Source organism: Pogona vitticeps, chromosome 2, assembly GCF_051106095.1.
Source record: "Pogona vitticeps strain Pit_001003342236 chromosome 2, PviZW2.1, whole genome shotgun sequence".
Taxonomy (NCBI): Eukaryota; Metazoa; Chordata; class Lepidosauria; order Squamata; family Agamidae; genus Pogona; species Pogona vitticeps.
This window is the reverse complement of record NC_135784.1, coordinates 9547516-9570420: the sequence shown is the minus strand read 5'-3', so window position 1 is coordinate 9570420 and position 22905 is coordinate 9547516. Positions and strand designations below refer to the sequence as shown.

Genomic DNA, 22905 nt, shown 5'->3' with positions numbered 1-22905 from the left:
TAGGAATTACTAAAACCAAACAAAGAATAACGCAAAATTTCTATTGACCAGAGATGGGAAAGCAGATTAAGAGTTTCTGTCAGAGTTGCGATATTTGTCAGAGACAGGGTAATAACAGAGATAAAACAAAGGCAAAGCTGTGCCCATTACCCATAATTTCTACCCCATTTCAACGTATTGGCGTGAATATTGTAGGGCCATTGGCTAGAGTCACGAAAAGGGGGAACAGATTTATTCTAACTATTGTGGAACATGCCACACGATACCCAGAGGCTATTCCTCTGAGGAATATTGAGACTCATACTGTGGATGATGCCCTGCTAAGTTATATGAGTCGAATGGGCTTTGCGTCAGAGATAGTGACTGACCTAGGAACATCTTTTACCTCAAAACTCATGCAGAGACTGTGGCAAATATGTGGGATCAAACATTTAAATACTTCCCCATATCACCTGCAATCAAATGGGCTAACAGAAAAATTTAGTGGTACCCTGATGCGCATGATTAGGGCCTATTCTGCTGAAAACCCTAACCATTGGGACCAGAGATTACAGTTACTGTTGTATGCATATAGATCAGTACCCCAAGACAGTACAGGATTCAGTCCTTTTGAGTTGCTGTTTGGGAGAAAAGTGAGAGGACCCCTTGATTTAATTAGACAGAATTGGGAGCAAATAAAAGAAGATCCTGAGAACGTAATCTCATATTTAGACACCCTGATGAACACCCTGAAAAGAAATTTAGAACTAGCAGCTGAGAATCTACAAGTGCAGAAAACCAAACAGAAAGTCTGGTGTGACAGAAAAGCCAGAGAACGACGTTTTAACCCTGGGGATGAGGTACTGATGCTGAGACCTCTCAAAGGGAACAAATTACAATTGAGCTGGGCAGGACCATTCAGAATTATTGCCAAAATGAATGATCTTAATTACATCATTAAAGAAGATGGAGAACCAGGCAGGAGGGTGGTTCATGTGAATATGATTAAACCATATTATAGAGAGGAGAATAGGGTGTTATTTGCCATGAAAGCAGCTGACAAGGAGGAACATGATTTGCCTTATTGGGAAGGAAGAGAAAAAGTTAGGTACAACCCTGAAGTCAAAATCAGCCCTTTACTTTCCCAAGAGCAGCAGAATGAATTGAAATCCTTAGTTACAAAGTACCAACATGTTTTCTCTAACAAGCCTGGGTTAGCCCAGGGAGTGGTGAACAAGATAGATACAGGAGATGCACCCCCACAAGCAGTAACTCCATATAGAGTCACTGGGCCATATGTTGACAAGGTGCACAAGGAGCTAGATGAAATGTTGAAGGAGAATATTATTGTTTCATCATCAAGCCCTTGTTCTGCTCCTATAGTCCTGGTGGACAAACCAGATGTAAGTATTCGGTTCTGTGTTGATTATAGAAAGCTTAACCTGGTAACCAAGCCATATGCTTACCCTATGCCCAGATTGGACAACCTGATAGAAACCATAGGGGGATGTCAGTATATTTCCTGCCTAGACCTGACCAAAGGGTTTTGGCAAGTGAGAATTGACCCCAAGGATCAGGAGAAAACAGCATTTTGTAGCCCTTTTGGCCTATTTGAGTTTCGTGTCCTAAGTTTTGGGTTAAGGAATTCACCAGCTACGTTCCAAAGACTTATGGACAAGACTTTGCAAGGGCTTAGCGACTTTTGTTTAGTCGTTTAGTCATGTCCGACTCTTCGTGACCCCATGGACCAGAGCACGCCAGTCCCTCCTATCTTCCACTGCCTCCCGGAGTTGGGTCAAATTAATGTTGGTCGCTTCGATGATGCTGTCCAACCATCTCATTCTCTGTCATCCCCTTCTCTTGCCTTCACACTTTCCTCACATTAAGGTCTTTTCCAAGGAGTCCTCTCTTCTCATGAGATGGCCAAACTACTGGAGCCTCAGCTTCAGGATCTGTCCTTCCAGTGAGCACTCAGGGTTGATTTCCTTTAGAATTGATAGGTTTGTTCTCCTTGCAGTCCAGGGGACTCTCAAGAGCCTCCTCCAGCACCACAATTCAAAAGCATTAATTCTTCGGCGGTCAGCTTTCTTTATGGTCCAGCTCTCACTTCCATACATCACAACAGGAAAAAACATAGCTTTGACTATGCGGACTTTCGTTGGCAAGTTGATGTCTCTGCTTTTTAGGATGCTGTCAAGATTTGTCATCACTTTCCTCCCAAGAAGCAAGCATCTTTTAATTTCGTAGCTGCTGTCTCCATCTGCAGTGATCATGGAGCCCAAGAAAGTAAAATTTGTCACTGCTTCCATGTCTTCCCCTTCTATTTCCCAGGGGGATGGGACCAGTGGCCATGATCTTAGTTTTTCTGATGTTGAGCTTCAGGCCGTATTTTGCACTCTTGTCTTTCACCCTCATTACAAGGTTCATTAATTCCTCCTTACTTTCTGCCATCAGAGTGGTATCATCTGCATATCGGAGGTTGTTGATATTTCTTCCGGCAATCTTAATTCCGGCTTGGGATTCCTCCAGTCCAGCCTTTCGCATGATGTATTCTGCATATTAGTTGAATAAGCAGGGGGACAATATACGGCCTTGTCGTACTCCTTTCCCAATTTTGAACCAATCAGTTGTTCCATATCCAGTTCTGTTGCTTCCTGTCCCACATATAGGTTTCTCAGGAGACAGATAAGGTGGTGAGGCACTCCCATTTCTTTAAGGACTTGCCATAGTTTGTTGTGGTCCACAGTCAAAGGCTTTTTCATAGTCAATGAAGCAGAAGTAGATGTTTTTCTGGAACTCTCTGGCTTTCTCTATAATCCAGCGCATGTTAGCAATTTGGTCTCGAGTTCCTCTGCCTCTTCGGAATCCTGCTTGTACCTCTGGGAGTTCTCGGTCCACATACTGTTGAAGCCTACCTTGGAGGATTTTGAGCATGACCTTGCTAGCGTGTGAAATAAGTGCAATTGTACGGTAGTTGGAGCATTCTTTGGCACTGCCCTTCTTTGGGATTGGGATGTAGATTGATCTTTTCCAGTCTTCTGGCCACTGTTGAGTTTTCCAAACTTGCTGGCATATTGAATGTAGCACCTTAACAGCATCATCTTTTAAGATTTTAAATAGTTCGACTGGAACGCCATCACCTCCACTGGCCTTGTTGTTAGCCATGCTTTCTAAGGCCCACTTGACTTCACTCTCCAGGATGTCTGGCTCAAGGTCTGCAACCACATTATCTGGGTTGTCTGGGATATCCAAATCTTTCTGCTATAATTCCTCTGTGTATTCTTGCCACCCCTTCTTGATGTCTTCTGCTTCTGTGAGGTCTCTCCCATTTTTGTCCTTTACTGTAGCTTATATAGACGACATAGGTACTGTATCTTCAGTCACACCTGGAAGGATCACCTTTGTCACTTAGAAATAGTGCTGCAAAGATTAAAAGCAGCTGGGCTAATGGTGAAAGCATGCAAATGCCAGCTGGGTAGCCCTGAAATGAAGTACTTGGGTCATGTAGTAGGGGGAGGTAGAATAAAACCCCTGGAAGCTAAAGTATATGCTATAAGTAGTTGGCCTAGACCCACCACTAAGAAGAAAGTTAGATCTTTTCTTGGGCTGGTAGGCTATTACTGTATACAGAAAAAGGAATCTTCTATCAATCTCATTTGTAGAGCGGCAGAAAATCTGGAAAGAGGGATAGTTGATGCAAAGGAAATAATTTAAAGAGTAATAAATTTGAAATATATTTTAAGAATGTTATAATTTGGCATTATAAATCTCAAGAAACTTTTCTCGTAAGCTATTATCAGTTAAGTAGCAAGTTTGGAGTTATCGTCTCATGTTTTGGGTACATGAAGTCTTTTGGCATAATGACCTTGAGCACTCTACTGCTGTTTAAAGCTTGGAAACCTGTTTTTAATTTCCTTTTGATTTTTTTTCATGCCTGGCTGGAACATGGACAAATTATCCCTAAAGTAGATCTTTTTAAACTGTACTTTGGGAATCAGTGTATTGGGCCAAAGTAAACTTTTTTGAACCACCTCCAGGGACCTGGAATTTCAGTTTTGGTTGATGCAGAATTGCAGGAACTAGGCTACCAGGACATGGATACAAACACTGAATTGGACTGTGAAATTTGGTGGTTTTGAACTTCGGTTTTGGGCCTATTTGGCCAAAGTAGATCCACTGAAACTGCCCTGGGAGCTGGAAGTGTTTGTGTTTGACTAGCTGGTGCAAACCTGTGGGAATTAGGCCATCAGGCCACGCATACAACTATTTTATTGTACCTTGGTACTTGGGGGGTTTAACTTCTGTTCAGGTCTATTTAGCCAAAGTAGACTCTTTGAATTGACTCTAAAGACTTGAAATATCTGTTTGCCAGCTATCAATAAGGCCACAGATACAATCATCGAACTAAACTGTGATACTTGGGGATTTCGAATCTTGGCTTAAGCTCTTGGGCAGCTGGAACAGAATGGCAAAACAAGTACAATTTTGGGATGAAACTAAATCTACCCTTCAAACAATCCTAGAAATAGTGAGATCCCACTACCAAGAGGCAAAATTATTCAACGAACCTCAGAAGAAGAACTATAGTCAAGAAGAGTCAGGGAATAACAAACAAAAGAAATGAGAGAGTGTTGGATGATGTATGCCAATCAAAAGAGGAGGTGGAGGAAATTAATGGCAGAAACCTAAGAGAAACAACTTCAATCTTGAATCCGAGGAGAGTATTAAGGGAAGACAAGGGGTGAAAATCAGCAAAATTAATTTTAAAAGGCCTGGAAGATCTATGGAAGATAGACCAAGTGCATAAAGATCTAGTGGGGATAAATCAGATGCACAAAATGGTTTCAGAGGGCATGAAAGATGGCAGAATGCTTAGAGAGACAGAAACAAAAAGTGAAAAATGAGAAATAAGAGAGGGAATTACTTAGTAAGATGAAAAAGGGAAAAATAGGAAGGGGGCCCTTGAAGTTGAAAAGCATGTGTATAACTTCGGGAATTGTAAAGGAGCATATCCTTTATATTAAAAAGGAGAAATAAACTACCCAGGGTTAAGACGTAATATGGTGGGTTTTCGTTTTAGATAAATTAAACTAGATATAAGGTTGGGGCATGGATCTGGAACTACTTTTATTAAGTATGTTATTAGAAGATCTTGTACACTATGAAAGTAATATTACGATAGTAACCAATACAGTGGTGTCTCTACTTAAGAACGTCCCTACTTAAGAACAATTCCACTTAAGAACAGCTCCATTTGCTAAATTTTACTTCTACTTGAGAACAAAAATCCAAGATAAGAACAGGAAAAAAAACTTTCCTGCTCTTTTTTTAACCTTAGGTCATCTTAGGTTAAAAAAAAGTTCTCCCCCTAGTGGTAGAGTACGTATTAACCAGCTTTGCATTAGTTCCTATGGGAACTAATGCTTCAATGTACGAACGCACCTCTACATAACAAAAAAACCAGCCAGAACAGATTAATTGGTTTTCAGTCCATTACTTCAAAATTAGCTTCGTCAGAAGTGCTTTTAACACTGTTCCCTGACCTAAGGGGGAAAAAAATAAAAAATATCCCCCTCTAGTGGTAGAAGGCGGAATAGCAGCTCCCCATTAGTTTCTATGGACGGAAAAGAGCAGATACAGATTAAATGGTTTTCAATGCATTCCTATGGGAAATGCAGATTCTACATAAGAACTTTTCCACGTGAGAACCACCTTCCAATACGGATTAAGTTCTTAAGTAGAGACCCCACTGTATTATATACTAAATTATGTATATGAATGTAAAATACGTATATGAACAACCTGATAGCTATCCATGGGATAAAGGGGAGATCTTGAATGCATCACAGGATCAACTCTTTTTAATTGTTTTTTATATTCTGTAAGACGCCCAGAGTGGTAGAATATACCAGATGGGCGGGATATAAATCAAATAAATAAATAAATAAACTCAAAGTTGTCTCATGGAACATAGCAGGGTGGACCTCGAAGCAAAATGACCCCAAGTTTCTGGAACATCTGAGGGATCACAATATAATTTTTATTCAGGAAACATGGTTCACCAAACAAATCAAGCTAAATGGATATGCTGTATATGATATGTCCACTGAGACCACCAAAAGGAAAGGTAGACCTAAAGCAGGCTTAGCAATAATATCTACTGCTCTCCAGGCATCTGTCAACTCACTCTCTATTTGTGGGAAAATAGCAATGGCCAGGCATATAGTCTTTGGGCCTAAGACCCTTCTTCTGGTCAGTGTTTATATCCCACCTTTCTCATCTCAGAAGAGCACAAAACAAGCTTTGGAAGACCTGGAAAACTATATAATAGGACTAGAATGCAAACTTCCTAGAGCCCAGTTACTCATAATGGGGGAGTTTAATGCAAGATTAGGCTCAAATAACAGCACACTCTTTTCTTCTAGTCTTAGGGGGGCAGTTGTCAATGAGATCTTTGCCCCGAGCTATGATACAATGTCCAAAGATACTAAGGTGAATTATGGTGGCCTCTGTATGATCCAAATGGTGTACCGCCTTGGGCTTATAATATTAAACGGGAACCCCCCACTATGACAAATGCCCTGAATTCACCTATGTATCAGGACATGGAAGCAGTGCAGTGGATTTTGTGCTAATCTCCCACTCTTTATCTAAAGAGGTACTGGAATTTTCTGCAGGTCTAAGGATAGTGACCTGGATACTGACCACCTCCCCCTTAATACCACCCTCCTTCTCTCACAATGTGTCCATCTGAGTGCAAAACCTCATCTCCAAGAGAAATTTCTAAGCTTCAAACAAAAGAGAATACACTGGACTGAGAAAACCCACAATAAGCTAGAAGGCTTCTTTGGCTCCACCAAAGGGGAGTCCCTAAAAAAATTCAATCATAGTTCCGGCTTGATGCTGCTACGAGACAGCAGGAGGAGGACAGAGCTCTGTCCCCTGGGCTGAATTCTGATCTGTTTGGGACACCCCAGGGTGTCGAAACCACCCCGGAGATGTGGTGAACTGGGGGGGAAGCCTGTTGATCACGGGGGGGGATGGTGGTCACCCCCGTTTGATACAGGAAACTCCCTAATCAGCCAACGGGCAGAAACAAGCAGCTTAGCTCGCTTGCAAGTCGTCGGCAGCCGGCTAAGAGAAGGAACAATCAGCTATCTGGCATCAGTGTTACTATCGCGTGAGATATATTTTTACAACTAATGGCTTATGATTACCCCTGGAGAAGACAATTCCTATATACAGAAAAAAGAACCTGCTATCAATCTCAGTAATCATAAAGCGGCAGAAAATCTGGAGAGATAGCTGATGTAAAGAAAATACCGTATTTTTCGCTCCATAAGACACACCTTTCCACAAGACGCACCAAATTTTTAGGAGAAGAAAACAGGAAAAATAATTTGTTTCCTTCTCCTAAAAATTGGTGAGCCTTATGGAGAGGTCCATCTAATGGAACACATCCTAGGACCCTTTGGAGGCTCGCCCTGCCCCCCCCCGGGGTCAGAGGGGGCGAAATCACCAGCTTCTGGGACTTGAGGCTTGGGAAGCTTCAGAAGAGTCCCAGAAGCTGGTGATTTCCCCCCTCTGGCCCAGCGGGGGGGGGGGGCAAGGTGAGCCTCCAAAGGGTCCTAGGGTGTGTTCCAGGACACTTTAGAGACTCACCCTGCCCCCCCTTGGGGGTCAGAGGGGGCAAAATCGCCACCTTCTGGGACTCTTCAGAGGCTTCTCAAGCCTCAAAAGACTCCCAGAACCTGGTGATTTCGCCAGCGCTGGCCTCATGGGGTGGGGGTGGGGGGAGCCTGGCAAGGGTCCTAGGGTGTGTTCCAGGACACTTTAGAGACTCACCCTGCCCCCCTTGGGGGTCAGAGGGGGCAAAATTGCCACCTTCTTGGACTCTTCAGAGGCTTCCCAAGCCTCAAAAGACTCCCAGAACCTGGTGATTTCGCCAGCGCTGGCCTCGTGGGGTGGGGGTGGGGGGAGCCTGGCAAGGGTCCTGGGAGGCTCATTGGACCCTTGCCAAGCTCCCCCCACCCACCCCCATGGGGCCAGGGGGTAGAATCACCAGCTTCTGAGAGTGTTTGGAGGCTCCCCAAGCCTCCAAACACTCCCAGAACCTGGCAATTTTGCCGGTGCTGGCCCTGTGCGGGGGCGGAGCATGGCAAGGGTCCTGGGAGGCTCCCTCAAACCCTTGTGACACTCCCCCCACCCCCACATGGGGCCAGGCAGGGTAAAATCGCCAGCTTCTGGGAGTGTTTTGAGGCTTGGTGAGCCTCAAAACACTCCCAGAAACTGGCGATTTTGCCGGTGCTGGCCCATGCTGGGGTGGGAGGAGCGTCGCAAGGGTCTGAGTGAGCTTCCAGGACCCTTGCAATGTTCCCCCCACCTGGAAGCTGGCGATTTTGCTGGCGCTGGCCCCGTGGGGGGTGGGGGAGCCTTGCAAGGGTCCTGGAAGGCTCACCCGGACCCTTGCGACGCTCCCCCCCATGGGGCCAGCGGCGACGAAATTGCTGCATTCGGTCCATAAGACGCACGGATATTCCCCCCCCCACATTTTGGAGGGGAAAAAGTGCGTCTTATGGAGCAAAAAATACGGTAATTTAAAGATTAATGGGACATTAACTACTCATTCAAATACATTTAAAATATACTTCAAGAAGATTATAATTTGGCATTATAAATCTTAAGAAATTTTCTCATAAGCTATACTTGATAAATCTGGACTTTGTTTTTTCTACCTGAAGTCTTTTGGCAAAAAGCCCAGGACCTTGAGTACTCTACTGCTGCTTAAAGCTTGGAAACCTGTTTATTTCTTTTTGATTTTTTTTATGCCTGGCTGGATATATTAACCCTAAAGTGGACTTTTTAAAAAACTGTGCCTTGGGAATTAGTAAACCTGTGGGAATTAGGCCATCAGGCTGTGGATACAACCATTGCATTCTACCCTGGTACTTTGGGGGTTTAAATTTGGTTCAGGCCTATTTAGCCAAAGCGGACTTTTTGAAATCACTCTGGAAACTTGGAATATCTGTTTAGCTGGCATCAATTTGCCAAGGATCAATTAGGACACAGATACAATCATCGATCTGGACTGTGAAACTTGGGGACTTTGAATCTTGGCTTAAGCGCTTGGGTAGCTGGAACAGAATGGCACAACAAGGACAATTATGGGATGAAACAAAATCTACCCTTCAAACAATACTAGAAATAGTGAGATCCCATTATCAAGAGGCAAAATTATTAAATCAACATCTGAAAAATTATAGTCAACAAGCAACGGGGAACAACAAAGAAGGAAATGAGAGTGTGCCGGATGATGTATCCCAATCAAAAGAGGAACTGGAAGGAATTAATGGGGAAAACCTACGAGAAATAACGTCAGTCTTGGATCAGAGGAGAGTACTAAGGGAAGACAAGGGGAAAAAATCAGCAAAATTAACAAAAAAAATGCCTGGAAGATCCATTGAAGATAGACCAAGTGCATAAAGAGCTAGTGGACATAAATCAGATGCACAAAATGGTTTCAGGCGGCATGAAAGATGGCAGAATGCTTAGAGACACAAAGACAAAGTGAAAAACGAGAAATGAGAGAGGGAATTACTTAGAAAGATGAAAACGTGGAAAACAAGAAGGGCCCCCTTAATGTTGAAAAACATCTATATATTTAACGTCGGGAATTGTAAAAGGGTATATCCTTTATATTAAAAAGGAGAAATAAATTGAAATAAGGGATCCCTAATCAGGGTAAAGATGTAATATGGTGATTTTTCATTTTAAGTAAACTAGATATTGATGCTTTTGAACTGTGGTGCTGGAGGAGGCTCCTGAGAGTCCCCTGGACTGCAAGGAGAACAAACCTATCAATTCTAAAGGAAATCAACCCCGAGTGCTCACTGGAAGGACAGATCCTGAAGCTGAGGCTCCAGTAGTTTGGCCATCTCATGAGAAGAGAGGACTCCTTGGAAAAGACCTTAATGTTAGGAAAGTGTGAAGGCAAGAGAAGGGGACGACAGAGAATGAGATGGTTGGCAACCGACATGAATTTGACACAACTCCGGGAGGCAGTGGAGGATAGGAGGGCCTGGCGCGCTCTGGTCCATGGGGTCACAAAGAGTCGGACACGACTGAACGACTAAACGAATGAACGAAAACTTGATATAAAGCTGGGGCATGGATCTGGAACCACTTTCAGTAAGAATTTTATTAGAAGACCTTGAGAATATTGTACAATATGAGAGTAATATTATGATAGTAGTCATATTTTATAGTAAAATATGTACATGAATGGTTTGAATGTTTGAAAGATGTCTGGAATTTGGAGGGACAACCGGGAAGACACTGAGATGTAAAAAACAAATTATTGTAAGCAAAGCATGTAACACGATGTTTGACAAGCACAAACCAATGTAGATAGATTGAAAAACTAAAAATGTTTTAAAAATTCAATCATAGGAGCCACAAATGCCACTACTGCCATAAATAGCTACTCAATCCTAATCAAGGCGATGAATATGGCCCTAACCTTCAAACAACTGCTTCCACAAGCCTTATTTAAGATAAGCGGCCCTACGTGGTTTGACAGGGAATGTTATGCAGTTAAAAAACGACTGAGAGAGGTATATAACAACTATAGAAAGAAATATAAACAATTAATAGCATATAAAAAGAGATAAGAAATTCAAAAGGGATGGAATGTATTAATAGAATGTACTTTAAATAAAAAATCTAAACTCTTCTGGGCTCTTGTCACTGATGCCCTGAGCTTGTCCTCAAACCACCTCAGCTGTAACATTTCACCAGACATCTGGGAACAGCACTTCTCTACTTTATTCGGGGACATTAAAGAGAACTCAACAAATTTCTCTCCAACTATAAATTTAAATGACACTCTATGGAGGCCAGTCACAGTGACTGAAACCAAAACAATGATTAGAAGTATGAAATCAGGCAAGGCCCAGGGAACAGATGCCATTCTCCCTGAAATGTTAAAGGCTTATCTCCCAAAAGATATTCTATGGACAAAATTATACAAAACCTCCATAGATAAGCGACTCCTATATCTTATTTTATGTCTCTATCAAGGCACCACACTCCGTGTTAGATGTGGTATAGAAGGAAACCTGACAAAACCTATTCAGGCTAATAAAGGGATTCAACAGGGCTGTATATTAGCCCCCACATTATTTATCCTGTATTTAAACGGTCTGCTTGGGCGGTGTCTTGGAACAGACTTCCATCCTCCTAAATTGGCAGAGACCAATTGGCTGATCCGTACATTTATGGGCTATTGTAAGAACAACCTCCTCCTGGAGGAGGCTCTTGAGAGCCCCCTGGACTGCAAGGAGAACAAACCTATCAATTCTAAAGGAAATCAACCCTAAGTGCTCACTGGAAGGACAGATCCTGAAACTGAGGCTCCAATCCTTTGGCCATCTCATGAGAAGACTCCTTGGAAAAGACCTTGATGGTGGGAAAGTGTGAAGGCAATAGGAGAAGGGGACGACAGAGGATGAGATGGTTGGACAGTGTCATCGAAGCAACCAACATGAATTTGACACAACTCTGGGAGGCAGTGGAAGATAGGAGGGCCTGGCGTGCTCTGGTCCATGGGGTCACGAAGAGTCAGACACGACTAAATGACTAAACAACGACGTAAGAACAACCAATTAGTTATAAACTTTGTTAAAACCAAAAGTATGTTTTTTGCTCAGTCTATAACACCTAGAAATTGGACAATTAATGGTTCTTGCATTGAGCAAGTAAAACAGCTAAAGTATCTAGGTATTACATTCCACCATAAACTTTCCTGGGCTGCCCATAGATGGTGCATAATCCAAGCAGCCCAGAACATGCAGAAAGCTATCTTGAATTTTTTCTTTATTAAGGGTTACAATTTATACCAGCTGTTATCTAAGTTTTTAGGCTCAAGATTCTGCCCCAACTGTTATATGGTATACCAACGTGGATCCTAGGATTTCACACAAGTATAGAGAGTATTCTTTTGATTTTTCTAAGATCCATTTTGGGAATGCTGAGATGCGTCCCTGCAGCTGCCTTACGATTAGAGACTGGTCTAACATCACTAGAATGCAGCACTTGGCTCTTTGCTTTTAGATATTGGAACAAAGTAATACATGCTGATCCCTTCATGGGATATCTTAACCTTCTACAGAAAGAGGTCCATAACAGCTCATGGCTTAAAGCTTTTCCAAACTGCATCTATTAGGGCTCTCTTTAGACTTCCTTTATGCCCAGGAATCCAAGGCAGCCAACTCTAGCTTAGAAAAGCGGATCAGGGACATTGACTTCCAATATTCTATTTCAATGGCTTGCAAAACATGCTCCATCTTGCACCTTGGCCTAAACTATAATCTCTCCCAAAGTGCTTGGTATTTAGAGAACTTGATTACCCCAAAATACAGGCATGTATTCTCAAGAGCCCGATTTAACCGTCTCCAATCCGCAATCTTAGATGGGTGATATTCTGGTACCCCTCATGAAAAAAGATTGTGCCCTTGTAAGGATAGAGAAATTGAAACTATTGAATCTCTTTTTTGAGTGCACTTTTTACAGAAACGGGCATATTAAATTCCTTAAGCCCATAATGAATGTCTTCCCAGGTAGGACTCTGATTTGGCATACAAAATATTTATTAAGTGACACAAACAAGAAAACCACCAAATCAGTGGCCAAATTCCTCCTCTCTGCCCAAAGAATACGAAAAACAATCTTAACCTCTACCTAATCCTGTGATTAAAAATCAAAAAACAAAAACAAAAAAACATTGTATAGGTAATCCATTTTACCAATTTATACAGTTTTAGCTGTTTTGAAATGTTTTAATAGTTTCCATTTATTTTAAATATTATATGTATGTATTTTAATGGGTTGGAGACCGCAAAATAAAGATCGTAATTGTTGTAATTGTATTTTCCATTGAGTTACTGTATTTTTCCATGTATAAGATGCTACTTTTCCATAAAATCATTACACTAAAAATGTAAGGGTGTCTTATATATGGACCTAAACTTAAAACCTGGCTATTTGGGCAGGCTTCCCCTCCTGCCATATCCTTCAACAAGGTGAGCCTCGCTGCACCGACCCCTTCCTTTTCCTCATAAAAAAATGAGGCAGGCTTTTCAACTTTCCAACCTTCTCAATAAAGTTAGCTATTTTTGTTTTCACGGTTTCATCTATTTTTATGGGTCTGGAATGGAACGAATCACCCAAGGACATACACCGATTTAACTCTGCTCAACAGAATAATGTCTGGTGGTTCCCAAATTTGGGAACTCCCATTTGTGCTTCAACTACAACTCCCAGAAACCCCAGCCAACCCAGCAAGGGTTGAAGGCTTCTGGGAGTTTTAGTCCAAGAACCTCTGCAGACCCAAGGTGGGGAACTGCTACTCTAGTTAGCACAGCCAGCGGTGAGACATGACAACAGGGGCAGCCCCAAAGGATTTGGATGGGCAATTTTCCTAACACTGAGTTAGGAGGTACAAAAAGCAAAGATGGATGGGTGGGGGAACAGTAAATTCAGAAATAAAGCATGCTATGCCATGACCATAGCCTCTGTCATTTAGGTTTGCTCTTCAGAGGGCAATGGTCCATTTGCTTTGGGGCACACCTCCATCTATTGTCCTCAAACTGTCCCGCATACCCTGGGGTCAGCCCTAACATTAAGCAGACTCCTGTAGCTACTTTGAGCAGAAAGGAGCAGCTGCAGAATGATGCAACACCACAGAGTCCACCTCATGATCTATACCTTGGTGCCCAACCTTGTGTCCCTGGATGTTCTTGGACTACAACTCCCAGAAATCCTGGCCGGCACAGCTCGTGGTGGGAACCCCTGCCCTATAAGCTACACCATTGTCTTGAGAATATTGTTCTTCCACAAACAGCATTAAAAAGCTTCTGTCTTGGTGTGAGTGGAGGAACAGAAGTGAGCCATCCTCGTGTGAGAAAGCGAAGGAAGAAAGTAAAGGCTGTGCTGTAGGTGAACTGATAAAACTTGATGAGGATGAAGGAGGAACAAATAAAGCCATACTAGTGTTCTTGGCAGAGAGAGCGAGAGACTGGGGGGAGGAGTCTAGTGAGTGGAGATGGGACAATGATATAAAAGAAGGGGAGAAAGGAGGAGGGGTTAGAACATCAAGGGTGACGAGAGAGACACAGACGGAGGAGACGGGAGCTGAAAGGGAAAGGATAGCCAAATTAGTGAGAGATTTCCCAAACCTCATGAGAGAGGATGGACTGCTGCCTTTACCCAAAGAGCTAAGAAGGATTGGAGCAGGTGAGAGAAAGAAGGAATGGAATTGGGAAGTGGGTTCAGCTATCCCATCCCTGGAGGCCTGCGAGACCTCTTATGGGATCACCCCCTTTCTAGCCAGGCTGGAGGGCTTTGTCATGAAGCATCCCCGTTGCGGGACGACATGTGCAGTGTTGAGCACTCCCGTAATGAACCCAACCAAAACCCTCCTTTTCGGAGCGAAGAAACCTTAAGAATGGGAAAAGTGGGGAATGTTGTTAAACCCAAAAAGTATACGCTGTTGGTCCTGAGTTATCTGATTTTAAGAATAATAAAGTTAAACCGTTTGGAACCAAAACGTCCACTCCGGCTGTCATTCCTGCCAAATCCCTGGGCCCGCCTACCTTAGACAAAGAACCCAATCACACTTGGAAATCCCTTTGTTGCACCACCTGTGGCCGAAAGGCCCCAAATGACTCAGGTTGACAATTAGGTCCATGTAGCGGACCCCAAAAGATGACATCATTTCTGCATGTCAATCAGAGGACAGAGCAGGAGGGGCGGAGTCAGAATGACAATTGGACAGTTGGAAGAGGACAGTTGGAGTCAGATAGGGATAGAGAGAAGTAGGGACAAGAAGATGTGGAGAGAGTGCTAGGGTTTAGGAATAGCTAAAAAGGGGTTAAGAAAGGAAATTGAAAGAGTAAAATATATTAAACAAGCAGGGATGAACACATAAGCATAACATGAGAAATACCAGTGATTGAATACATGATCTAATATATGCACACCTGACACAGTTATATATTTGATTCTCCTTATGATTTTGTTCATTAATAAAAGAATATTTGATCAAACCCCTGATTCCTAAGTTATATGAGCAGCTCCTGTGTGTGGGAATTGTAGTGGTATTAGGAGAAATACCTGGTGGCAGCGAAAAGAAGGAAAAAGGTGTGTTTTGTGACCTCGTCTAGATCGCTGGCAAACCACGACTGGAAAGGTCATGTTGACCCTGATTCAGTAGCCAGAAAACAATTAGATCATCTTGCCTTTATCTGGAGCCAAGGCCTTGCATGAAGACAAAACATTGATAACACACCTGCTCGTTAGCATTGCTCATCAACGCACGGATGTACTCCATCACTATGAAGCTTACTAGCTGTAGTATTGTTTACTCTGTACTATAAAATAAACCTCTCACTTGGGTGAGAGAGAGCTTTTGGTTCATGACACTTGTCTCCGTGTCTTGATTGCTGGATCCTGGGCTAGGATCCCTCATCAGTTGGTGACCCCGACGTGATACGCCAGCTCCCATCAGCCGAGCCGACAGTCTTCTGATGTAGGTTCAGCTCCCATCACCCTGCTGCCCTCGACTGGAATAGTCTTCGTGCACCCAGCCCACGGGCTCCCCGGGTAAGCATGGGCTCTTCATATACTAAGGAACAGGAGCAACACGCTCGAGAGCTAAGTAGGCTCGTTCAGCAGAATTGCAAGAGACAAGTGTCAGATAAAGAAATATTGGAATTGTTAAGTGAGATAGATCAGAGTTGTGCTTGGTATCCTCTGCATGGAAGTTTGAAGTTAGAAGTTTGGCAAAGGATAGGGAAAGAATTGCAGTCAGAGCCAAGAGCAAGTATTACATGTTTGTTAACTTGGAAAGTTATTTATGAGGCACTCTCTGTATTTCATGGAAACTACAATTTGCTTTTAAAAGGAGCAGAGGAAAAACCTTCATCTCCGCAGTTTGTGTTAGCCCCCCCCGCTGCTTCTACAGCGCTGCCTCCACCGGCCCCCCTTGCTGCTGCTTCTTCAGCATTGCCTCCACCAAATTTAGATCCTTTACCGTCTGCTCCTGTAGAGGAAAAAACTGAAACTTTAAGTGAGAGTTCTCGAGAGGGTTGTGTAGTATCTGGCATACGAGAGACCCCAGTGAGTCAACGTAACATTCTTCTTGCTCCAGAAGGTGAAAGTAATTTGTTTAAACAACTCCCTCAAATTCTTCTTCCCCTCCCTTCGGCCTCCCTGCTAATTGTGGAACCGCCTGGGATGCCTCGCAGTCTTCCTGTGTTGGACCCTGCTTGTGTGATTTTAGCTCAGAGAGATGAGGCAGCTGTTTCTGCTTGCTGTGACTTGCTCCCATCTCAAGGGGTCTGTGAACTGCAACTCAGTCTTACAGACAAAGGGACAGAGGCTCTCCCCAAATGCTCATCTGTCCAACAGTCAGTCCCTAGTGACTGGAGCAGGGGTCTCCTGCCACAAGAGGAAGGACTCATTTGCCCTAAGCAAATGAAAATTAATCTTGCATCAGCCACTGATGGTCTTCAAAAATCAGAGATAGCCAGAACAGGGGAAACAGCTGACTGCTTGCCTCCTTTCTGGGCAGGTCTGGATGCACCAGCCACATTGCTGATGGGGTCACATTACAGCGGAGAGAAATGGGATTCAGGGCAGCCCCCAGGGCAGCCCCCAGGGGATTTGCGAGAGTTATTTCAGGTCATGTTTGCAAGGGAAGCTTGCTGTGTGTCTTCTGTGCAGGTAGTTTGCTACGTCCCTGAGTAAGGGGGCAGCTGTTACACCTCCACAGGAGTTGATCTCATGGTTGCTAAATGCAGTTTGCTATATCTCCGAGTAAATGATTGCTTGTGTCAGGAACTGTTTATGTTCTTTTCTGTGGAATGCTGTCGTTAAGGAGCGCTTTCTTCTGTCTTATCAGCTGGCCAGATATTTAAGGGTAATAAGTATTGAATTTCAGAGAAACAATTCTTAGTTTAAAGCTCAGAAAATGCGAAAGCTTTGTCCCTATTTCTTACAGTAATAAGAGGCAAAATAAATTCAACAGATGTAAAAGTTTTCTTGAGATTACTGTCAAAGAGCCATTATTGCATAGGGTTAAATTTGCTCTGAGTCTATGGCTGTTCAAGTCTGTATACTGTAGGACTGTGTTATGATCACAGCTCCATGATGACACCTAAGCATTTTTACAGGTAATTTTTTGTTATGAGGCCAGTCATTCATCAACAGGTAATTTAATTAGTGACCCAGCAGTAAAAATACTGGGACATGTATGGAAGCTAATATTCACTTCATATTTATTATAACATGAAAGCATTGTTCCTCTATCATACCTTGCATTGCTTAGTAGTTTCCTAAATATCTCAGCGTGATGGGTCTAATCTCATCCACGGATACAGTGCAGCCTGCTAGGACATAAAGTCTGTATTGTTTTCCCTGCTCTGTGAAGTAGAAAACTCTAGGTCATAGCCTGGCGTAAAGCCCAGACTTCTTATCAGCGATTCTGGGCGTTCTGCAAGAGAATGCTATTCATCTCGGACAGTCTAAGGGAGAATCATTTGTTAACACTTACCTCCTGCAAAATGCTTGTGCAGCCTGAGCATAAAAATTTTGCATCTTTAACACATCTAGTGCATGTCAGTTTTAGCATTGTATACACATGATCTCTCAACAGCTTCATCTGTGGATGGTCTGTCAATCTTAGCTATACCACGGCTGTCAATTACAGTTCTCTTCTTCATCCCTAACTAGAAGGATAGGCTTACAATTAGTGAAAGATGCACTTATCAGACACTCCTTTGAACTTGTACTCCCGCGTTAAAGCAGTTACAGATTTGTGTTGCCAAAGCTTGTTCCAGATAGTGCCGTAATCAACTTCTGCTAATTTTTTGTCGTCTGCATGTAATGTTGAATTCTCCAAAGGACAAGCACCTGCTTCTCTGTGTTTTCTGTCAATTAACCATTTGTTTTCTTCCCAGCATCTTGTATTCTCTTCACAGACAGTTCATCTTCTCGAGGTTTTGTTACGTGACAGCTTTTGAATTTTTTCTATGACTTTAATTGTTACTTGCTTTAAGATATGTGATCTAACACTGTATTTGAATATCTTGTGTGCTCAATAAGGAATCACCCTGAAGCATAGGATTTCTTTTTAAGTCTACAGAGCAAGAAATTGTGGAAAGCGCACATTTAACATTTAATTCTCCAGATATTTCTATGCAACAGTTCTGTGTACCTTAACGTTTTCTGCCTTTTTCCTTGTAGCAGTCTGCTGTGTTCATGCACTCCTAGCAATGGAAACAAGGTGATGCTTATGACTCACTGATTGCGCAGAGATGGATTTTGCAATGGTTCTACTGATGGTAAAACATAGAGCTTATTAGCTAATTCTGGTTATGTATCTTTCCATATTTAGGTCCTATAGGGGCATGTAAGCTAAGCCCAGTAGATAGGTTGAAGAAATGCTGTAGTGTTTATACATAGCTGTTCGCACACCACACTCACGTTTTTGTGTTTAAAGCTTTAAGGAGTTCTACTATATGTGACAATGTTTGAATACCTCCCTAATTAGAACATTCCACATTGGGAGATATCTATCTAAATTTTCTTTTCATGCCAGCTAACTGTACAATTACAAGATCAGGTTTTATCTGTGTTCACATGTTTCTGAAAGATCCAAATTTACAGGACTGCAAACAACAACTCAAAGAGCAAAGTTGGCTGCTGCTATCTTAGTCTTTCTTAATTCACTAGACAAGAATTCAGTCTCATTGTAAATAGTCTTTAATATTGCTAATCAAATTGAACTTACGTATCTATCCCACTCCACATGGTTTAGAGCCAAATCACTTATGGCCCATGGATACTTTTGGTATTAAGTCAGCCTTAGCACAATTAAAAGAAAAGGGGGAATGATCCCTGGACTATCCCTAGGCCTGGGTCTCAAGGATGGGTCTCATGAATAAAGAATCCATGGTCTCATGTATAAAGAATTCACTCTTGCATCAATTCTCTTCACTTTCTTCTAAGAATCATTTCAATAGTTACTGCATTAATAATTGTTCATACTCAAAGTTTTAAAGGTCTCCTTAGCTATATATCATCATTCTTTATTACAGTCAAAGACCTACAAAGTCCATTAAAGGCTTCCACGTTAGTTTAACGTTCATCAATGCTTTGTCCTTTATCATTTTATTAAATCCTTTGTTTCTTTTTCTTCCAAACTAACCACTTGTGTTCATAGTCACTCTAGCTGTCCAACCCTTAGTTCGCTGTCGGAAGCCTCCAGGTCCAGGTTGGCTGATTACGTGGCGGTTGACACTCCAGACGGTCCTTTGAGGGTGCCAGCTCGGTGCGACCACATCATGTTGTGGCCTCGACATCTGACCACTCCAATCTCAGACTTCAGCTCACGCCAGAACAGTCCCAGGATGACACCAAGGGAACAGAGATGGCAACAGCAGGAGCCTCAGCCGCCACCTGTGACATGGGGTGCTCTTAAGACTCTCTCAGCAGAGGCCGCAGGACATTTGCAATTTACTCAGATGGAACCTACACCCGAGAATTTCCTGGTCGCCATTATCACCATTCTTAATTATAACTCTGCTCTTACTATTGTAATGTATTTTATTTGTATCTTTCCAATTATGTTGTGTGCACCAACACATGCATTGCTTTTACACGATCGCTTACAATATAACATTTTGGTTCGTCTTGCTGAGGAGGTTAACACTACTGACTTCTGTCTTTCTCAAGTACCTGACATACATGGCTTATTAAGTACTTGTCTTGTACCAGTTTGTAAAGCCCCTGGTAATATTGGTACTGACTCAGGATTAAGTAAACTCATGAATGAGTCACAGATACAATATTCCTCTCTACCGAATTGGGGACCTATTCAACAACAGCTGCCTGCAGAAGCATTTCAGGTACTTACACCTCATGTTGCTAATGCAGTCACCACATGTGCCCGCATAATAAACTGTACCCACTCAAAGGTTTTTGGGGGTTCTGAACCCTGGCAATCCCCAATGGAATTGTACCAGAAACATCACTCATATTACAGTATAATCTTATACTCAAAAGCTGAATATTCTGCTCTTATTTTAAGTTTTGTAGGCTTACCAGCTATGGTAAAAGTAAATGCTCGCAACACTGCACGAATTGCCTGCTTATTAGCAAAAACCATTAACACTACTTCAACTGCTATCAGTTTATTGGCAACTGAACAGCAGGAACTGCGACAAGCCATTTTGGACAATCGGGCTGCTATTGATTATCTATTATTACAACAGCATTTGGGCTGTGAAGCCATAAAAGAAATGTGTTGCTTTAATCTAACAGACAACAGTAATAGAATTCAACAACAGATCAACACTCTAAAAAGTTATGCAGCCTCTATCAAAGAGCAAATCGGTCCAGCATGGTGGGATGCTCTCTGGAGCTGGTTACCTGTGGGCTGGATTCGAAAGGTAGTGCAATGGCTTATCATGTCTGGGTTCATTTTAATCGCCCTTTGCTGCTTCTTGCAATGCCTGCCAAATTTACTCAATCTTTTCATGTCTTCATGCTCCAAAACAAAACCATTATCACCTCGACAGGTTTATTATCAACGGCTAAAGAAAAGGGGGAGATGTGACCTCGTCTAGATCGCTGGCAAACCACGACTGGAAAGGTCATGTTGACCCTGATTCAGTAGCCAGAAAACAATTAGATCATCTTGCCTTTATCTGGAGCCAAGGCCTTGCATGAAGACAAAACATTGATAACACACCTGCTCATTAGCATTGCTCATCAACGCACGGATGTACTCCATCACTATGAAGCTTACTAGCTGTAGTATTGTTTACTCTGTACTATAAAATAAACCTCTCACTTGGGTGAGAGAGAGCTTTTGGTTCATGACACTTGTCTCCGTGTCTTGATTGCTGGATCCTGGGCTAGGATCCCTCATCAGTGTTTACCTTTGTGGAGCCCAGGGAAATAAGGGGCAACAAGGGAGAGCGCCACAAGTGGTTGGCGGCTTGGTGGGATTCGAAAGATAATCCAGTGATCCAAAAGATTTCAGAAAGCAAAATAAAACTTGAATTTCCTGAGCTTAGGGAACCTAACAGTCTGATGCTGCCAGGGCAGGAGTGGGGCCCTTGAAAGTAGCTTGGTGAAAAGCTTAAAAAGGGACTCCTGAGGCAGACCAGGAAAAGACTACAGAAAGGGGAAGCTCTGAGGAAAATTCAACAGTTTAAAATTTACCTCAAGATTGTGAAAGACCAGGGGGGCTAGCTTTGGGGTCCTGGGCTCTGAAAAGAGAGTTCTGAGGGGACAAGAAGCGGAAGCCAGGGTCAAAACACAGATCTGAGGGAAATAGAAACAAGCAGAGAAGTTGGGAAATCAGAAAAATAAACAGTAATAAGTGTGTGGCTGGAAGCCAAAAGAAATAGTGTATCCCACAAGGAGCTCAGGGAGAGTGCCTGGAATAACAAAAGTAGCGAAGCAAGCCTAGGCTAGGCTGTCTAAGCTACTAAGTATTTCTCCCTAGCACAGAGGAAAACAAGGCTTGTGTTTTGAATCTGCCAGAAAACAGAAAAGCCATGCATGTTAACAATGGAGGTCCCTGAAGGACAAGGGTTACCTCCCCGAGAAAGGAAGGAAGGAAAGCAAAAAAGGAAAAAGGTGAGTGTCTATCTAGGAGGGGAAAAAAACACCAAGCTCCCCCCCCCGATGATTCCCTGCACAAGCACACGCACAAGGCATGGAGTGGATTCCGGTGAGCCTCCTTGTCCCACCCCCAGAGAGAAAGGACATCCTTCTTTCCGTCCATCTGGAGCAACAGGGAAGGGGGCTTTGCTGCGCTTATTCCCCCCCCCAATTGCCTGGAGGGGATCCTCCCTGGGGAGTGGGGAAGGAAGAGCTAGTGTTCTTGTCTGAAATCCCACCCACCCGCAACACAACTCATTCACACACAGGGACCCTTGGGGGGGGGCTTTGTCTGGGGAAGGCAAGGAGGGGGAGGAAGAGACTAAAGGGGGGGAGAACAAGTGGCCCTTTCTCCTTCCCTTTGTAACCCCCCCGCCACTCCAAGGAAGGAAGGAAGAAAAGACTAAACGACTAAACCATTTTATCAGACAATATTAATTTTTTCCTGTTTTAACCTTTTAATTGTATTTTAAACCATATATTGTTTAATTTGTTTTCTAATATTTATCTGAGCCACTTTGAGTCCCTTGTTGGGAGAAATACGGCATATATATTAAACTAAACTAAACTAACCTAACATCATCATCATCATCATCATCATCATCATCATCATCATCATCATCATCATCATCATCATTCTGCAAAACCAGAAAAAATTAATGTTTTTAAATTTTATATTTTCACCTCTTTTTTCTCAACCTATCCAAGTTCATTTTAAATACATCTTGTAAATAAGTTTCAATTGTTGAGACCTGATGATGTGGACACGGTGCTTGGATCTGTCCGTTCTACCACCACTCTGCTCAACCTTTGCCCATCCTGGCTAATTGGAAGATCAGCCAGGGGGGTTCGCACCTGGGTCCAGGAGGCCATGAACGCCTCTCTGAGAGAGGGAGTGGTCCCTACCGCCTTGAAAGAGGCGGTAATTCGACCACTCCTTAAAAAGCCTAACCTGGACTCAAGGCTGGTGGTCAACTACTGACCAGTGGCGAACCTCCCTTATTTGGGCAAGGTGTTGGAGCGGGTTGTGGCCGGGCAACTCCAGGCACTGCTGGATGAAACGGATTTTCTGGATCCATTTCAATCGGGTTTCAGGCCGGGTTTTGGTACAGAGACACAGGGGGAGTGTGACCCTGTTGATACTCCTGGACCTCTCAGTGGCTTTCGACACCATCGACCATGGTGTCCTTCTGG

At 43.0% G+C, this 22905-nt stretch overlaps 1 protein-coding gene and 1 long non-coding RNA gene across 2 annotated transcripts in view; one reads left to right on the top strand and one right to left on the bottom strand.

Annotated features, from left to right (window-relative positions):
- The window catches only part of LOC140703737 (uncharacterized), a 465058-nt gene that overhangs the window by 401694 nt on the left and 40459 nt on the right, over positions 1–22905 (bottom strand). The gene's annotated exons all lie outside the window — the stretch shown is intronic.
- Positions 8226–20922, top strand: LOC144587439 (uncharacterized). The gene is made up of 2 exons (XR_013542597.1): positions 8226–15639; positions 18283–20922. It is a non-coding gene; the product is annotated as an uncharacterized LOC144587439 (long non-coding RNA).